Source organism: Calliphora vicina, chromosome 5, assembly GCF_958450345.1.
Source record: "Calliphora vicina chromosome 5, idCalVici1.1, whole genome shotgun sequence".
In the NCBI taxonomy this organism is placed as follows: domain Eukaryota; kingdom Metazoa; phylum Arthropoda; class Insecta; order Diptera; family Calliphoridae; genus Calliphora; species Calliphora vicina.
Window position 1 is genome coordinate 43,509,526 of NC_088784.1, and position 20,366 is coordinate 43,529,891.

General features: G+C 30.0%; 1 long non-coding RNA gene across 1 annotated transcript in view; it reads left to right on the plus strand.

The window, feature by feature from the left end:
- Positions 1–717: 717 nt before the first annotated feature.
- LOC135960399 (uncharacterized) overlaps positions 718–20,366 on the plus strand; it is a 71,096-nt gene continuing 51,447 nt past the window's right edge. Inside the window, exon 1 of the long non-coding RNA XR_010576575.1 lies at positions 718–1,011. This is a non-coding gene — a long non-coding RNA (uncharacterized LOC135960399). The remainder of the gene's footprint in view (positions 1,012–20,366) is intronic.

A 20,366-nucleotide genomic window follows, 5' to 3' on the forward strand; every position in this document is an offset into this window, starting at 1 on the left:
ACAAGCACACACACGCATGTGGTGTGATATAAAATTGGATTTTGATTTGTACTTGCACAATTTTTGATGAATTTTTATTATTTCTACACATTTTTTGCTGCGCACAGTTTTGCTGTTGCACAAATATACAGACAAGACACACTTTGCGGCTTTGAGAATAAATAACAAAACATACGTACGTACGTACGTACGTACATCATACATACTTACTTATGCATGCATGTATGCATAGTATGTTTTGGTGAACTGTATCAAAAAATAGTTGATGCAACAAAAGTGAAAAATAAAAATAAAAAAAAAATAAATAAATTTAGATGGATGGTTGAACGTGTATGTGACTGTGTTTCTGTAGTAATCATAAAGAAAAGCTGAACAAAACTTGCAACTGCACTGAACTAGCTGAGTGTGTTTCGTTCGTTGATGTTGCAAACAGACAATCAAACAAATAAACAATCAAACAAACAAACAGTGATCGTTGAATGTACAAACAATAGTTAAATGTATCTAGTTGTGTATGAAAGAAATTAAAAGAAAATCGTAAACTATTTTAACTAACAACAACAACAACAACAACATCGGCAATAAGGAAAGTGTTCAACAGTTGTCATTGCATTAAAAGCAACATTTATTTCTTATTATTGTCTCCGTGCTGCTTGCTATTGCTGCTGTTGCTTGCATTACATCAGTTGTGTTGAGTGTGTGTGCCTTTTTTTCTGTTGTTTTATTGCAGTTTGCCAAATAGCACTCATTGAAGAATTACCTACCAACATTTGCAACAATAATAAGAGCAGCCGCATATTGTCGCTTTAACAAAATACCATAACAACTGCCACCGCCAATACGAACAAAAAAAAAACCAACAATACTTAATAGTAATCTTCAATTGTCTTCATCAAAGGAAAAAAGAAAAGAAAAACACACTAAACAAAATCGGTGCAACAGTTTCAAATCGGCAACAGGCGGCAGCAATCATTATTTTGTAAGCTGTTTTACAATTTAATGGTTTTCATGGTAAGTTTTTAAAAGTTCCAATACAAAAACCCCAACCATATGGTGACATACATTTAGTAAAATCAAAACCAAAAAAAAATATATATAAAAAACAAATACATAAGTAGTACCTACAGCCACTACTCTGTACGAACAATATAATGCAACTTAACATTATTTAACTAGTTTAAGAGCTAAATTTTTCTATCCTTCTTTAAGTTGTTTTTGTTTTATTTCGTCCGGAAAACAAACTATAGAAAACCCTTTACTTTTATTTTGTATGATTTTAGCCCTCAGTGCAATAATAGTTTAACACATAGAATTAGAAACATTCTGAATAACATAAAACATACTCGTACAAACATAATTTTGGAGTTATTAAAAGTACTGAATGTTGACATATCTTTAAAAATAACTGACCTTTTTGAAATTTTTCACAAAAGCAGAAATTGGTCTCATACTAGTTTTTCAACTTGAAAATGTTTCAATTCATATTCAGAAAACATTGTTAAAACATTGGGGTGCACAGTGTCAGATTTTGCCAATTTAGGGGGACTAAACTCAACATTTTGTTTGTGTTTTTTGCTAAAGTTTCAATTCCGTATGAGAGACAATTGTCCAAATAATAAATAATTGCATATCAAAGACACGGTAATGTACTCCGAATGTCGTGTTTTTTACAGAAAATAAAAATCTAATTTTTATGTTCACTAACTTTGAACAATTATAACTTTTTTGTTTTTGAATATTTTTTGCCAACTTTTTTTTGTATTTTTAAAGTTTTTTGTATTATTTAATAACAGTAATAAAGACTTTTTAAGAAATAAGTGAGAATAAGTTTTCCGGGGTGATTCATGTAAAGCGTTTATTGTAAGTATATCTGGAAAGTGAGAAATCTTTCATGCACCCAAAAATATAGAATACCGTTTGATTCCAGAGTTCTGTTGTCATCACATGATATACCAATAACCTATTGGGATTACAAAATATTTTTTGCGCCTTTTTGCATACACCATACATACATTTTTTAAAAGTTCAGCAAGATAGTTTTCAGGGTTAAAGTGGTTTTTCAAGGTTATGTTTAAGGCTTAACATTTTCCGATTTTGGTAAAACTTTCAGACTATATTAAAAATTATATGGACTATAATATTCTGAATAGGTTTTACTTAAAATTCATAACATTAAGGAAATTGGTATCATTCGCAAAAATATGACCAAATAATTAGTTTTTCTCGAAAATCGCAAAATTTAAATCACAGGTACGGAAAAACTGTAGGAAGTATTGTCATTAGGGTATTCATTCGATTAATGATCGTTCGATTAATCGAATAATTTCTTACGAATAATTATTCGAACAATTTAAAAATGGCCATTTTCGAATAACGAATAATTCGAACAATTTTATGTAGAATAATCGAATAAAACGAATAAATGTTCATATACATATATTTAAATTTATTAAATTGTTGAAAATTTTTCATAATTTAAATTTTAAATAAGTAATAATGACTCACAAAAATTGTATTGTTTCTGAAATTCGACAAATAACTAAAGACAAAGGGATTTTCGATCACTGTAGATGAGTGTTTCGATAGCTCCTTCTATAAATATATAAATATTACTGCAAGATGTTACAATTCTAAAAACAAATCTTTAAAAATTTTTAACTTAGGACTTGAACCAATGAAAATAAAAGGTACGGAATAAAATATTTGTTATTTAGCTGGCGAAATATTAGAAGAATCGCAATTAATAATCAAAATTTTAACTTAGATTAAAGTGGAGTTGAATGTGATGGAGAATGTGATTTTGAAACGGTCGTCGAAAGTGATATTGAGGATGAAATTTATAATGACTTCATTGAAATTGATGAAGGCCATGATCTTAAAATATATGTATATAAGTGATGGATGTTATTAACCGCGTACGTAAGTGTTGCAGAATATTTAATAAATCGAATGATAAACACAAATATTGCAAACTAACGTTTTGTTGCAAGAACATCCGTTGAACATTTTTGTCTAACATGTTAATAAACTTTTTGCGTATTTATAAATGCGTCATCATGCACTGTCTGACTTCAAATTAGCCACGTTCACTGACAAGATATCAAACATCAAACTTTGGACAGATTCCCTTTATTGTGTAACTCCCCAAGACCACTTTATTAAGCAAAGATTCGGCAACGTTGAAAGAACTTGATGTATAATACAATTTGTTATAAATAATTTAGAAATAGTGAATAATTAATTTACTAAAGAATTAGTTACTCAATTTAAAACCCGAATTAATGAACGACATAAAAAAGTTCTTAATACGTTTATATTGTATAAAGCATAGCTCCAAAACGGAAACTAAAGGGTTTGCAAGTCAATTTTTTTATAGATTGTTCGGGAGTTAATCTGATCAGAATATTTCTGTTGAAAATTTAATGATGGACTTTGTTTTCGAATGTTTTTTAACATTATCAATACTTGAATTGTTAACTTTAACGTTATTTTTTGTTTTTCTTTAACAATAAAATATTAAAAAACCGACATCAAAACTACATTCTTTACTTTTTTAAAAAAAATTTAAATTATTCGAATAATTCGATTAATTTTAAACGTGTGATCGAATTATTCGAACAAGTTAAAATCTCTTATTCGAATTATTCGTTTTATTCGAACAAGAGAAAAATCGAATAATTCGAATACCCTAATTGTCATACTTTTTTCATATTTTTATTTCCTATTATATTCTCAATAAATCCCAATGCGATGACAAAAAAATTTTAAAATTAGCTTAACAAAATTTTTAAAAATTTTAAAATGGAGTTTTGAAACTACCGTTAAAAAAATTTTATATTTTTGGTCATTCCTGCGAATAGATTAACGGTATCCTACGAAGACTAAAACTCATATACAAGTAAATATGAATATATTTTAAGTAAAAATGAGCTTTTCTTTTAATATTTCTCAAAATATCTTAATTTTGTTCCTACATTTCTTGTTCTAGTGGCTTGAGACAATTGAAAAAAATTGCAAAATAATTTTTTAATGTCAAAATTTTTGCAAAAACTTGAAAAATTGCATTTTTTCTCCTTGTAAATGCATCTTAAAACTTCAGAGTCTTAACCCCAACCGATTTTCCTAAAATTTTTTCAGTATGATTTTTTACCAATGTTCATCAAACTGGGGGGTGAGACTTGCAAAAATCCAACTTTCGTTTATTAAGGACCACCCTAGTATATATATGTTTGTCATTTGCTACTTCATATAGCGTCCCCTTAATAAAACAAGAGTGTATAATTTTTTTCCCATTTCGAAATAATTGAGTTTAAAATTTTTGTGTTGGTAGACATCTAAAATAAAAGATTTATTTTTCAATTGCTCTTTTGACCCACTTTGTGGACATAGAATTTCACAAAATTTTGACCACATATAGAATCAGTTATGTAGATTCTTATTATGCAATAATGGTATATTGTTTTATTGAGGGGACGATATATTCTATATCTATTGACATTTTTTGCAAATATGCAAATTGGCATAGCATAGTCGAATAGAGCATTAAAAAATATGAAAAACCACGTTATTATTTTTTCGCGGTTGTTAAAAAAGTTCACGCACCAAACGGACTAAAGTTTTTCATGAAATATTTTCAATTATTTTGAAACACAATATATTTTATTTTAATAATAATTGCGGACGTACTTCAAAATATAGTTTTTAAATAAGGGAAGTATCCCTTAAACTTGCAAAAAAAAAAATTATTTATATAATTTTTCAGAAAATAAAAATTTGGTTTATTTTAGAAATTGGAGTTGGTGCGTGATGCTTTTGATTCCAAATGACCTAAAAAAATAAAACTTTCGCCAAAATTAGTTATATCACTAATAGATAGTGGAGTCGATATAGCGATATCCGTCTGTCTGTTGAAATAAACTTTCTGTAAATCCTTAATAACTTACAAACATGATTGGTACCACAATATCCTCAATGGCGGAACTAAAAATGTTTCAATAGAAATTTAAAATTTCACAACAAACATTTATTATTTTGATTCAATAGATTCTTAAAATCAAGTAATTTAAGCACTTTAAATTTGGATTATATTTTGACGTTAAAATGTTATTCATTCTATTTGTTAGTTAAATGGTTTTATTCATAAAATCGTCATTATGAGGACAAAAATCTGCAAATCGCAAATCTATCATCAGTGCTCCCAAGGCGTAATCATTATAAGGTGAGAGCGATTCTACAACAAGTATGTACAACATTTACAAATAGCACATGTCATTTGTTTTTGTTTATGTTTGCTGGATGTGTCAAAGTCTGCCAGATGTTATTGTTGCTTTTAAGCTTGCTGTTGCATTCGCAACAACAAACACTCGTGAATTTGACAATAATATTTGTCCTACGAGAGCTGATCCAATATTTAAACTCAAACAATTAGATAACTGTATGAAGCACGCGGTTTTAGATTTTGGAAAAATAATGTTTCGTAGATTTCAAAATGTGTTTTTGGGTTAAATGTTATTTTTATGCAGGAGACATTATTTAATATTTTAACATTTGAAATATCCATATGTAAGGTGAAATATGTATCAAAGGATATTTTTTGAGGTTATAATACTAGATATATTTTGGTTCATAAAATTGTGATTATGCAGAATAATATCCAAGTTCGAAAATATAACTCTAGAAAAACATATATTTGTGAAAAATTTCTGCAACTCTTTCATAGTTTGTGATAACTTTTCTAATCCAGTTGCCTTGGCATAATAAAAAAATTGCTAAATTTTGGTTTAATTTGTATTATTTTTAACACATTCTGGCATAAATTACATATTACCTTAATTATTTATAGGCTATAAACATTTGTGATTTTCCTCATACACCAGCAAATAACAAAACAATTAATTAAAAGCTCTAAACGAAAATGAAAAGCTCCCATATCGAATTAGCAATGTGTATTGCAAATAGGATATTCGCAGTAGTAATTGAGTTAACGAACAATGTAATTTATGGTGCAGCGGTAAGCCGTGGCTAACCGGTGGGAAAAAACATTAAATTTAAAAGAAATTGAAAAAATCGTGAATTAAATCGAAAGTTTTTCAATATTAGAAAAATTGTAATCAAAATGGCACCATAGATTCCTATAATTGGGAAGCATTAAGTCTCATTAATGATTTCAGAAAAATATTCCAAAATTACAATCTGAATCAGTTGTTTATAGTTGCAGGTCAAAGGTCATGTACTTTATGATTTACTTGTACTATTAATATTTCGATATAGGTGCCCCGGTAGACTAGTTGGTTGTGAGTTATTCTGGCAAAGTTCCATTTCGTGCATTTAAAGTTAATTATATTGATGGATATTGTGGAATTTTTTTTACAAAAGTCGTCTAAAACGCCTTGTTTGTTTATCTTTGTGTACTAAATCAAGGTCATAGAAGTACATAAATAAGAATGTCGATTTAAAAAGGGAAAACTTGAAAACTTTTACTTGGTGAATGTGGCGAGAGTAGTTAGAAAATTATATTTTAAATAAAAAAAAAACAAGTAAATTTGCAGACATACATTTACGCATACCAATACATATTTGTAGTTAGATAGAATGTAAGTAAAATAAAATACTCATTACCTGCAGGCTGCAGGCCATAATTTTAATTAATATTTCGCACTCGTTTGTGTCCATTAACAATTCATGTGGGGCTACCTGTTGCCCCACAGTTACTAACATACATACACATCGATTTACTTGCAACGTTGTTCATTTAGTCACTCATTCAGTAACTTGGTTGTTATTTAACATAAAAAATCTAAAGCCATTACAATTATATTTATGTATGGACGAATGGATGGATGGATATATCTACGTACGAGTATTAGAGTGTATGTACTTGTATTGTATTGTATGATTATGTATTTACAAGATACAGGAGTATTTACCATGATTTAAGTTAAGGAGTTTGGCTAACACTTGGTATTTTTATAGCTGGTGTGCAAATAGTTTTGGCGCCGAATAAGATGTAAGTAATGTACTTTACAATTATGTCTTGTAACGTCAGCCAAGAGATAAACTTTCTGTCACTTTTATGCTGCACTGAGTGATTTGTGAGAATGGTTCACTTTTATTTTTTCGTTAGCTACACACACATTCACACAAGTACGTGTACCTGCAACAGTTAGTTATGACAAGTAAAACACTAGTATTTCACTGAATGCAACATTTTTTTTATTTTAAATGCATTTTTCATTCTTTTGTTTTCGATCGCATTAAACAATGGACAAGATCATAATAGAAATAATTTGGAAATATTTTGATTTTGGCCCCGCAGACACAATCGGACGAAGCCTAATCAATTCAGGAAGTTGTAACTTTTTTTACTTTTGAATTATTACATGACATGGAATGATGAACTGTTGGAAGTTTATTTGCCATTAACATAAATAAAAGTACTTGTTTCAAAAATGAATTGCCATTTTTTACATTTTATTTTTTTGTATAAATGAATGACAACAATTCCTAAACTTTTATGTAGGTGCCTTCCGAGATCTAAAGTTTAATATTATTTATGTGTTGATTTGACAATAAATTTATCAAATTATCCAAATAATTCTTACAATTTGCCAAAAAACTTATCATATATTTTTGTTTTATTGGTTTCTCTACCAAAAAAAAATTATCAAGTTAGTTGAAATTATCAGAAAATTATTAGAAGAAAATTACACTGTCCGACAAATGGAGACTTTTTGATTGGAACAGAATAGCGACCCTATAATTCTGAAATTCATGGTAAGGAGATAATTTTTGTGGAATAGACTTATAGTCCAGCATGACTGAATTTTTTTTATAATGGGTCAAAGTTTATACTAACTGAAAAATATGTTGTAAGTTAATGTCTGAGAGAATTCTTATTGGATAATTTTTGTGGAAGATATTAGCCCTATAGTTCCTCTCTTTAGGAGTGAATTTGACCCTTATTTCGAGAAAGTCAAAAAAGTCCTTTCAAAAGGGACAATTTCAGTGGGGGGCACCAAAGAGTGGGGGTCACCAAAGATACATGCATCAAAAGTTGGAACTTGAAAAAATTTCCGTATTTTTTACGGTTTTTTCCAAAAAATCCCTATATTTTTTCTTTTGTAGAAAAAAATGTTCTTCGGGACTATATAAAATTTGTATATTATTCCAAAGGACAATCTACTTCAAAAGCGTGTAAAGTAAAACTTGGCTCACTTAAGCGAATCGGGATTTCGGGATTGGCATCCCTACCTCAGACCTATACAAACTTTGTCAATTTAAAAAAAAAATAGGTTTGAGTAAAAAATTCTAAAAAGGTAAAATACCGATTTTTAATGAAGCTCCATATTTGTGTAAAACTATATCTTATTTAAATACATACAAAGTTAGTTTCTTTTCACTAAACTATTAATCTTCAAGTCTTAAGGTTTTCACCAATACCAACTACTTATACAAAAAGCTTATATTTATTCATCAGCAGCTCCACAAACCTTGCTCCCTTTTGTAAAATGTGTTTTGGAAAACAAGTAAAAATATGGAAATTTTTTACATGTTTCTACTTTGGATGCGTGTAACTTTTTATAGGGATGGGATAACAGATAGCAAGTTGTATTGTATTCGAAATTTTAGCGTATATATAGATGATATTTAAAAATCTCTGTAGGCCAGACATAAATAAAAAACTAAAAAGATATCGAGCAAAATTAAAATAAATATGTATATAAACTTAGAAGTGATTACCTACATAAGTATGTATGTTTTTCAAGATTTTCCAAAGGACTATTTATATTTTAAATATCAGGTCATTCGGATTATAAATAGATTTTTGGCGATTTTTAAAAAAAAACTTGAGACCCAAGGGGTCGTTTAAATTATGAAATGGATAATTTTTTTGCCGCATAGATCCAACTGAATATGTGCAGTGGTCTGAGTTGTTCTAACTTTGGGGCATTGGTACATTGCAGCTAATTGGCATCGATTTCTGATATCAGAAAATCCTACAAGAAATAGTCCAATGGTAGGATCTTGGTGGCCTCAGGGTATATGATTTAATACAAAAACATTTTGCACATCAATGACTTATACTAGCAAATACATTTTAAACTTATAATTCGAAAATTCGTTGGATTAAAACTAAATTGCGTTAAAAAGTTATGACCAGTCAAAGTTAAAATTTCCACAAAAAATTTCACAATCTTTGCCCGCGTATAACAGTATATTGATAAAGTATCATCTAAATTGGTTTGTAGTTACTTTAGAGAGCCGTATGAATTACGATAAATATATGTATGTTCCATCCCACCAAGAGTAAAAACGATTTTGTAACAAATTAAAATTTTTGCATATTTTTTGTTAGGAAATTGAGATTCCATCGAATACACGTCGTTTGAGCTAGGTCACGATATTGTATCTGATTCATGTTATAATTCTCAAATGCAAACATTTTACAAAAATCGGTAAATCTACATTTTCAATTATTTCGCGACCTAAAGTATGCAAACTGAAAATGGTCATCTATAAATATTTTTAGTGACTCCTCTTACGATTTCCGTCCAATATCTTGATTTTTTAGTTTCTCATTTCGAATATAGCGGAATTATTATTACATAACTTGTATCCACTTTTTATATTGCTGGCTTAACATGTAAAGGCTCTACGTTCACTTTTTTAGAAATTGAGATTTTACAATAAGTAAAAACACATTGATTACAAAGATAAAAATTGCGGTTATCTCGATTTTTGTTGTTGTTTTGTAGTGTTGAGCAAAAACGTTTAGTCCAATTTATCACAAGTAAAAGCTCTAAGACCCTATAAGAAGTACAAATTCTTTTATCTCGGCAAATACTTATTTTTTTCATTTTGCTTTTACAAACATAGAAAACTAAGAAAAATATAAAAAAATTGCGTATGTAAATAGTTTTTAGTTTTAGTTAAAAGATTTAATTACTTATGGTAATGCGGTTTAGGCAGATTAAATGAATAAATAAAAACTTAAAAAAAATACAGTGCGATAGAATATGTCCTTTAACATATTTTTAAAATTTTTAGAGATACAGGGATTTCACATAAAAATAATGTTTTGTTAATTCTTTTGAGTACAATATTTTATATTTTAATTATCACTCTGAATTTGTTAAGAATTTTAATTTTTAAAATCAATTTTGTTCTTTGTTGGCAATAAAACTATATGTACCTATATATGTTGGATTATTTAAGTAAGTAAATATGATTTCCAGGATTACATGTAATTTATTTTTTTAAAAAAAAAATTACTTTGAAGTGAAGTTTTATTAAATTGTTGTAAGTATTTGAATGTAGTTCTTTATCTCTTGGCCGGAGGAGTTAAAACCAATTTAATGTTTGTTTACGCTTTCCTGTACATTTGTTTTTGCCAGTTATTAAATGGTTGTTCATCTTCATCTCCATGTGGGTGTAACATTAAAGTGGAAAGCACAATATGAACACGATGTTTTCATTTCATTTTTAGTTTTTGTTTTAAATTGTTTGCTTTTCTCACTCAAGTGGTATTTTTGTGGAGTGTCTTAGTTATACGAGAACCACACACAGTCATTTTGAACATAATTTAAATGCTACCTCATGCGTACTGGGCAATATGGACAAACAAGTGTCTACATATTTTCTTTGTAATACATCCCAGTTGGCCAAATCGCCGTAGACAACTTGAGCTTAAATGTGGTCTTCTGTCAAATTATAGCCGAAATTTTCATTGTTATTGTATGAACGACAAACTGATCGACATTGTCTCTCTTTTAGTCATCCACAATTTTCACAACATTTCTTCAAAAAAGTCGTTGATGATTTTTTCTGGCAGCACCTCATATGACGTCGAGGAATTGAGGGTGTTTTGAAGAACTGGCCAACTGGGATATTTATATGAACAGATATACATATGTAAGTGCCTATGGAGTTGTATTGTTTATAAGCATGTATGTATGAGAGTACTTTAAATGACATTCGAATAAATGTTAAACTGTCATTTTAGCAAAATTTTTAATGTTTCAACCTCTGCACTACAATGAATAATGTGACCAACTTTGGTTTTATGTCACATTTAAGGATACTATCTACATATCTGTGATCGTATGGAAAAACTAGGAAACTCCACTTATTGTGAAAATTGTGATAACACAAAAACTAGAAAGTACGATTCATTTACTATCACTCTGTCAGATCGATATTTGAATATAGTTTCACATTTAAGAGTTATTTTTATGTAAAAACTTGCTAACTCCATGAATTTTTTTTAAAAAACAGAAAAATTAGAAGAGAATTAGCGAAATAGAACAAATTCGGGTCACAAGCTCTCTGGGTCCAAAATTTTAACCTAAAAAGAAAAAAACTCGGCTTATATTTGATATGTATATAAAAATAAAAGGAAAAAGTATTATTTTAAAAAACTGTGTAACTCCATTTTTTCGTAAAAACAAGTGATAAATTAACATGCTGAGTCAAATAGTCAATGTTTTACCACAAATGATTACTGAAGTTGCCTTAATTCCGTAAAATATAAAAATAAATTAAAAAATATTCTTTTGGAAAAACTAGGTAACACCATTATTCGAAAAAACAAGGTAACTGATATCGATTTTCGGTTTTAATGTCCAAAAATTAGTTTAATGGAACCAGAAATCTTTAACATTATTTTAAATTATGTTTTGTTTAATGCGCATGCATAATTACATAAATTAATAATTAGTGAAATATGTTAAAAGCGTTAAATGTGTTTTCTCGTGTTTTCCTAGTTTTTCCATACGAACATGGATATATTAAATTTGATTTAATTGTTGCTGAAATTTGTGAAATTCTTTGAGATATTGCTAAATTGTTTACTAAACTTTTTTCAGCTAACTGATACAAATTTAATACACATTCAGGTTTAGAATGAAATCTGCAAATGTGGTCACAGGAGCCGATTTTGTTAAAAAACTAAATGGTCTTATTTCTGACTTTCTGGTTGAATTTTCCGTTTTGGTGTATTCAGGGACTAATAGTAAAATTTCACGGATAATATTTTTGCGGAACATTTTAACCCCATAAATTCCCATTTTAATTGTGTTTTTTGCTCTTTTTTAAAAGATGGACAAAAAAGACCCAATCCTTGTGGATTTAGAGGGTTAACATATTTTATCAAAATGTTTTCCGTAACATTTTACATAAATTTGCTATCAACATTTATTGGTCGGACCTTGTAATTTTGAAAAAAATTTGATTTTGTTGTATAGTGTAATTGGCATAAACCATTGACTTCAAATAACTCCATAAAAATAAATCAAATGTTGTTAAAGCACACGTTGCATGTGGCACCTTCTTGTTGAAACCACAACAATGATTGATCTGCATCAATGTCACCATGGATATTTTTAGAACCGTTACGTGTCGTTCTCCTGATCAAAGTTCAGGATGCGTTCTTGTTTCTAGCTCATCCATACGTTCAATGATGTATCCTTTCGACCATTGGTATCGATGCAGTTCATGCCTTCTCCAGACTCATTGGTTTCAAACCCATGTGTAAAAACCAGTTGCTAACGCTTAACAAAATAACTAGGTCGTTGATTGTTAATCTTTGTGAGTTCGAGTCGTGGCCCAGTCAAAACAAAATGTTCTACGCACATAAATCGCTTAATTTATCCCTTATTACAGAACAAATTAAATACGCTTACTTTTGGGACATCGCAAACAAAAATAAGTACCTTTTATAGACCTGCTGACAGGTGAGGATAATTGTCGCCACATTGGGCTACTGCTGTCACATATCGATTGTGACAGCAGTAGCATGCAGACTAGTCTGGCCTGTTGTAGCCACTAGCCTGTGTTACAGCCGCATTCGTCTCAAAAGAATCCGTTACCAACGTTGTGGTAGTATGGTCTCGGAGATTATGAAGCACCGAACTGGGTGCGTGGGACTTGACTTCTTACTTCCTTCCATATTGTCGTTACGGTTGCATTTTAGACCTGCTGCCAGATGTGGATAATTGTCGCCACACAGGGTAAAATATCGATTGTGAGCATCAGCAGCCCAATATGACAAACTGACACTGGTTTCGTCAACCACGCCAATCAGTGAAGGGATCATGAAATTGATGAAACGTCTGATAGCCGCCCCAAAGGATAAATATACGCTATCAGACATGCTGGTCTATATAATTATTCTTCATTGGTCAATAGTAAGTGTAACGAAAAACTGTACAAATAAAAATTAAGGTTAAAGTGTGTACTGCTTACATTGCTCAAGTCTGAAAATCTAGTACTGAAAACCTTAAACTTCTATTAGTTGAAATTGGTTGCATTATTTACAATAAATCGTACCATAACCGTGCGACGACTAACGTGGACTGTTTTATAAAATAAAACGAGTTGCTTACTTAAAAACGTAAGTACGAGCTTTACGTTGTCTTAAACAAAGAAACCATTACTCTTGATTGTGTGTAAGTTTGGCCCACACAGGCACGTGTTTTACCATTTAACCATTAACTTATGCGAATGTCAATCAGTACTTGTTTATTTGTCTGTTTGTATGACCATTGTCTGTCTGTCTGTCTGATTTTGCTAAATGTTGCTGCTGCGTTGTGTTGATATAATTTGCATAATAAAAAGCTCGTTTGTTTTTAAATGTTTGTTCGTACCTAAACTTTTGGTACGTTGATCAGGTCAGTTAGATCGTTCTATCTACTCCGTTAAGTAAGTAAGTACGTTGATCAGTGTTGCCATAAAGACATTAAATTGTAGTTCTTATTTGATTCATTAATATTCCATAAATCTACTAGATTACACATATTCAAAGACTGAGACTGCTCATCTTATCTGTCATTGTACCCGGTATTTGGAAACTTTAGACGTATAATGTTTGGTCAACAAATACGTATTGACAATACTTGTTTCTCTAAGGGTGACACGTTCAGTAGATCAATAGAATGGCTGTAGAGTAAATGTGGCCAATAAGCAGAGGACGAATGTTGCGATTAACACATCCTATGCGATAACATATCCTATGTTTTGGAACCAAGTGAGCTACTCTTCAGAGCGCTGCCAATTAAACCTCACCAAACATATGTGTCCACTTTATGTTCTAGGTACGAACATAGAAAACCTCAACTGAAAAAACAGAGACTATTGTTATGCGTTCTAATGAGTGATTTAAATATTAAAATATTGGCATATTACTCGGAATTTATAAATTTATCCGGAAATCCTCACATTAAAGATTTTATAGTTACCTCTTTGGACGAGATGGTCCATTTACGCTTAAAATCAGACATGTCTTGGGATACCTTTCCTATGTTCTTTAATACTTTTTTTACAAGCCCAATACCTTTTCACAGGCCGAAGTTCTGGACAGTAGGATTTGCATTCTGTGGTAAAAATTTGAATACCACCACCAATACCACCAAAGGCCAGAAATATTAAGGCTGTTTTAAAAAAGCCACATAAAAATCTTAACCCGGAAGTTGTGAAAAGTCTGCCATTGGTTGATTTTTTTTATAAAATTGTACCTCAATTTTTCGGTCGTTCTTTTGCTTCTAACTTCTTTTCCGCCTTGCGATCTGAAACTTTATACGACATCAACTCAGCATTAACACAAAAGTATCAGAGAATTTAACTTTACGAGCTGCTTTTTTGATAGAAGTATGTATCTGTTAGACCTGGTTTTCTTTCAATGTTCACAGTGTGATGATGAATATTCAGATCTTTTTGCCATTTTTTTTTTGAAAGTCGATTTGGATTTTTTTGAAAAGTTTTAAATATTTGTTCACGTTCACTTATTTTTCGTTTACCATTTTGACCAAAATAACTGTTGAGAATTAATGATTTAGAAATGATTGGCTTGAATAGTGTGTATCAGTCTTTTTTGCTAGGGATAAAAGTAAAATAATATTTTTCATGTGAACTTGTTTGGCTTTTTTCATTGAATTTCAGTCAATGTGTTAAATATTTTATTTAAGTTCCTCCAAAATTTTCATTTTATAATGTCTATAATATTGTTACGTTTTAACCTTTTCAAAAAGTTGGTTTATTTCCTTTAAATAAACCGGATACTTTTGATTGCAAATAAAAGCCGTTTAGTAGTTTGAAAATTGTAACAACTCTTTATTTATTTAAAATGTACAACAACAACAGAATTAAATAGTCACTCAATGTTTTTTTATACACGTTTATAAATTCGGAGAACTACAGACACACTTTATAATCTACACGAATTCACTTTTAAATACAGCACACTTTAAGGCACTCAGTTGATGTTTCTTCAAATAGCGTCTCTGATAAACTCACTAAAGACTGCAACCTCTGCCACTATTTATAACACTGCCATCTGCTATTTGAAAGCATTATGCAACTTTTAAATCAGCCGTTAAAATCGTTATATTTGAATTCAAGTACAATTTCGTAACAATATCATCATTTTATGATTAATACAACGGTCAAGCTTAGTAATGTAATATATTTTCTACATCCATTTTTGTTATTGCTATCCGAATAAATAAATTTGTTCGTATATTATTTTTTGAAATAATTAATTTATTACAAATTTATCTACATTATTATATGTGTGTTTTATTTTTAAATACGGAATACAAATAATAAAATTGGATATTCAATGTCTAGTTTTTTGAAATATTGCAAATTTTATCCAATAAATTAATTTCGTAAAATTGAGATTTCATTTTGAATAAAATATTATAACTCTAAGAAATAATCGAAAACGTGCCAAATATTGAAAAAGTTCACGAATTATAATTTATTTAGTATTAAAAAAATACCAACGATTTTTTTAATATTTCCCGGGAATGGGAAATCTAGGAACCCTAATATCTATTAGTATTTTTACAGTATTTATTTAGTGAATTAATCATACAACTTTATTTAATTTGACTTTTTTTAATATAGCCTCTCTCGATATAAAATAGTATCAAAAAATAGTCGAGATTTCTACATTTTAATCGCCAGGTAGCATTTTTTCTGAAAAAGTTCTGGCAACACTGATGCGCACTGTAGTACATATATTACACACTAGACCTGCCCATAAACTACTTTTTTGGATTTTTTCTTTAGTATCTAAAAGAAATTTTGATAAAATCTTGCACCCAATGAAAAATACAATATAATGCCGAAAATCGATTAAAAGTTGTTAAATTGTATAAAAATATATTTTGGATTTTTAGAAAAATATTGTAATTTAAATTTGTATAAAATAATAATAGAAAACTAGCCAAATTAAAAAAACAATGTTTTGTGTTTTGTCTGAGCTTAAAGTAGAGTCACACATGACAAATATTTGACGAAAAAGACGTAACCACTAAATAAAATACATTTGAATTCTTTTATATATTTCAAAAAACAAAAAAAAAATGTTTTATTTTATTTGATGCTGTTTGATCTTACAAAATACTTGTAAGAGTAAACACGTCAAACAAATTTATGTTAAAAAGTGGTTACGCATTTTTGAACAAATATTTGCCATATGTGATTTCTGTAATTCTCATTCGCTCTATAGTTTTATTTTGTATAATATCTTTAGTTTAAATTAATAAATTCTTTGCAAAAATGGTTAGAATTTTTTAATTAAAAAACCAGGCGCAGTTTAGGTCAACTGTTTCGCGGGAAATAATGTAAATTTGTTCTACATATTTCTTTTTTTTTACTTTTTTATATGACAATTTTTTTTTGTGGGGGCGCATTCCGCGCCTATAAAAATACACTGTAAAAACATTTACAAACAAAAGTTTATGAATATATTTAACAATATCTCAAAATCGACTTTTGCGAAAAAAAAAACTTTTTTATTGTAGAAAATTAATCTCTAGTTATCAGAAAGAATGAATCTGCACAAAGCAGGTGGACCAATGAGTCTTCCTGTGTTATAACGAGGTCTACTTGGCCCGTATATGATGCCAGCAGGACGAATCTACTTATGGAATTTCGTCGTGAGCAAATAAGGCTAATTGTCTCCTTCATTACAGGACTCTGTATAATTGGGACACATGCTAGGAGATTGGGCCTACGTTATAATGACTACTGTAGGAGCTGCCATAATGAAGAAGAGGATGAGGCGGTGTCACACCTATTCAGCCAATGCCCGGCTCTGATAAACCTGAGGGAAGTATCCTCGGAATACCATTCCTATCATTCTTAGATGAGTTATCAAGGATAAGTCTTAGACGAAACTACTCTTTCATCAGAGAATCTGGTTGGTTTAGCATGGAAACAACGGACGTATAATTAATACCAAGATGTTTACCCCTTGGGTATCACAGCGGAACCTAACCTAACATATCAGAAAGAATGTTTGTTCTAAGATTTTTTTTATTTCTGAATTTTTTGAAAAGATACTGCTATTTTTATGTTACTCCAGAATATCGTCTTTTTGACCCTTAAAACAAAAAAAAATATTGGCTTGACAATGTTCCGCAACTTTATCCAGGAGTGTTAGTTCTACATTTTTTCTGAATGTAACAAAATCGAAAAAATCCAGATAAGAGGCATTTTCTTAAATTTATAAGAAAAATGTCATTACCACCTCCATGTGGCCATTTTTGCAACAATTGGTGAAACAGAAAAATAGATAATTTCAAAACCTTTCAAAAGGGATATGCACCTGTGATGAAATTCTGACAAAAATAGGAATCTAGACGTAATAGTAATTAACAGTACACCGAATCTGTTTTACTTTATCATTAATTTTATTAATATCAAACGACTTTATTCAACATTATTCAATTTTATATATAGACAAATGGCTATTTCTTCAAAAAAATAAAAAAATATTTGACTTTTTTTTGCAAAATCAAAAACGTTTTTTAATTTATTTTCAATTTGCAAGATAAAGTCAAACATTTTTATTTTTTTTCAAGAGATTAAAGAAAAGCTATCAAACAAATTCTACTAAGAGCAATAATAAGTTACATGGATGGCCGTTTGGCCAAAATGTCTAACTCAGAGAGTTCTTGATCGATCCTGTTTGTCCGATTGCGTCTAAACTACTATCCAATAGGACTAACCTTGGTGCAAATTTCTTCCCTATCGGAAGACATCGGTTTTAAAAATATGATCACTTCACATGAAATCCCCTATATAGGTACAGTAGGCCGTACCTAAAAAAAAAATAATCCCCGTACATCCCATAATATAAAGAATTACTGCAAGGCAGTTACGAATTTTTTTTTGGAGAACGAGGGCACGCCTTTTTAAATTTTTCGTTATATCCTAAGTACTCTACATTGTGAATACCCCTAATGATTTCTTGCGAGCTTTAATTTTCTGACATTACGGTGATAAATTAGGTTGGCAGGAACAGAGATCTGGTGGATAAATAATGGCCCTTAGAGCCTTTTAAAGATTTTTCAATTGATGTGATCTTTTCACATTGCTATCATACTAGGGATGCCAAACGGGACTGGGTTTTACAAATCCCGGGATTCGGGATTTTAGAAATGTAAATCCCGGGTACCCGGGATTTTTCGGGACCCCGGGACTTTTCGGGATCCCGGGATTTTTCGGGACTTCGGTATTTTAGTTAAAAGTCAAAAACATCAAATTCAACAATAAAAACTATTATTTCATTAATATATTTAAGTAAAAACATAACAAATCAAAAACTAATGCGTTAAATTAAAATAAAATGGTCCATGATTTCCCCTAGCTCCATACAATTGTCCCCCGGAGTACTGTTTGAGCGGTCATAAATATCTTGATTATGCGGCAATCCTTATAAAATTTTGCACAAAATAAGTTGTCGGGCTACATTTGCCCCTAGTCCCCTTTAGAAAATAACTTGAACATAAATTTCGTAAAAGTGTAAATTGTGTAAAAGCCTGTTAATGCAAGGGAGACGTGCTGCTCTCCGATTCAAATGAAAAAATCTGGCTGCGTTTGGATTTGAAGCGAGATTAGTATTATAAAAAATATGCTGAAATTTAGCTTTCTAAGTATTTTGGGTGCTTCAAAAATCTTCCTAAAATATCAAAAATCTCATAATATTTCGGGATTTGTTAATCCCGAAAAATCCCGGGATTCTTTTTCACAAATCCCGGGATTCGGGAAATCCCGATCCCGAAAAATCCCGGGATTTTCGGGATCGGGATTGGCATCCCTATATCATACTCAGCTGGATTCACCATGTGAAAAGCGAAAATGCCTCAAATAGGTTCGCTTGTTTTTTAAATGGCACAAAAACTGAGCTGAAGAGTTTTGCTCGAAACTTTGCACACTGGGCAAGAACATCAATATCTAAAATTTCTCCGTTTCGCTTAACAATACAATGCTTAGTTTCTGAGATATTTATAGCGAAATGTCCAAAAAAGTTTTTTTTTTTTTTCAATTTATGTCTGAACAAAACATTCTATCGTCAAGCGGTACGGAGGAATTTTAGATATTGAAGTTCCAAACTAGAACGAGTAATTTTTGCATAATATCATCCTATATTTCACACAACGGATAAATGAGAGCCGCCTTACTCTCCGTTTCAGGTATCCGAATCCCCCAATGCACAGTGGGGCAGAACCAACATTTTTTGAAAATAAATCTGACATTTCTATCGGGATAAAATTTGACATGGGAGTAGCCAAGGAGTATTCGAGTTTAAGTTATTAAACTTAATTCATACTAACAAATTTGTATAAATTTTCTTAATGTGACGGAGTCAGAACAATATTTTTGATGGACCGAGTTTTAAAGTGGCATTAAAAATTAACATATCTTAACAAAAATTAACTTATTTAAAAAAAAAATATAATTCGGAATAAATGTGGATCAAATTGTTCGTAATATTTGCAATCCTATTCAAATTTTGATACAAATTTTAGTTTTAGAATCTCAATAAATATGTAATAAAATCTTTATTTATTAACAAAACTCAATGAAATTTTCAACGTTTTTTAAAATTGTCATTCTAAATAACAAAATGTAAAAAACTTGTCAAAACGTCAAAGGAAATCCCGCAATTCCTAAAAATTTAAGCGAAAATCCCAAAAATGGTATTTTTTACAATTTTGCCCATGGGGTCCACATTTCCTTCTGGTCTGGGAAATTACTTTGGGGATAAATAAGGAACACATCAAGGTTTCTAAAACTGCTTCCCTTTTTAGATCCCAGCTTTGGGATTTTAGAACATGTGGCCCAAATTTGAAATTTTGATAAAAAAATAGGTCACTCTCCGACATACTCGTAAAATAGGACATGTTTTTTATACCCAAAAATTGTTATATGTTCTTAAAGAAAGTTTATTTTTAATAAAAAAAGAGTTAAGCCACCTTTTTGTCGAAAAAACAGTAAAAATATACTATTTTTTGAATTTTTAAATTGAAAATCTGTTATTTTTGGATTCGTAATTGACATTGCTCTGAAATCTTTTG